A 360-nucleotide genomic window follows, 5' to 3' on the forward strand; every position below is an offset into this window, starting at 1 on the left:
GTGGGGGGTGGGGGGCGTGTGTGTGTGTGTGTGTGTGTGTGTGTGTGTGTGTGTGTGTGTGTGTGTTTGCTTCAGTATGAGCACACACACAAACGAAAAAACATACATACATACATACATACATACATACATACATACATACATACATACATACAGACAGACAGACAGACAGATAGGGGGAGAGGGGAGCAGAAGTACAGATAAAAATTAAATAAGTAGTCTATCAAGAAACCCCGCCCCTTTCTGTGCATGATGTATGGGGTGAGAAATTACCCAGCCCTGGAGGGCGGCTGACGGGTGACCGTGAGTCAGTGAGGGAATGTGGGAACTGCTTTTTTAAGTTTTAGTTTGAGTTTTATG

The sequence above is a fragment of the Aplysia californica genome, unplaced genomic scaffold (assembly GCF_000002075.1).
Source record: "Aplysia californica isolate F4 #8 unplaced genomic scaffold, AplCal3.0 scaffold00045, whole genome shotgun sequence".
In the NCBI taxonomy this organism is placed as follows: Eukaryota; Metazoa; Mollusca; class Gastropoda; order Aplysiida; family Aplysiidae; genus Aplysia; species Aplysia californica.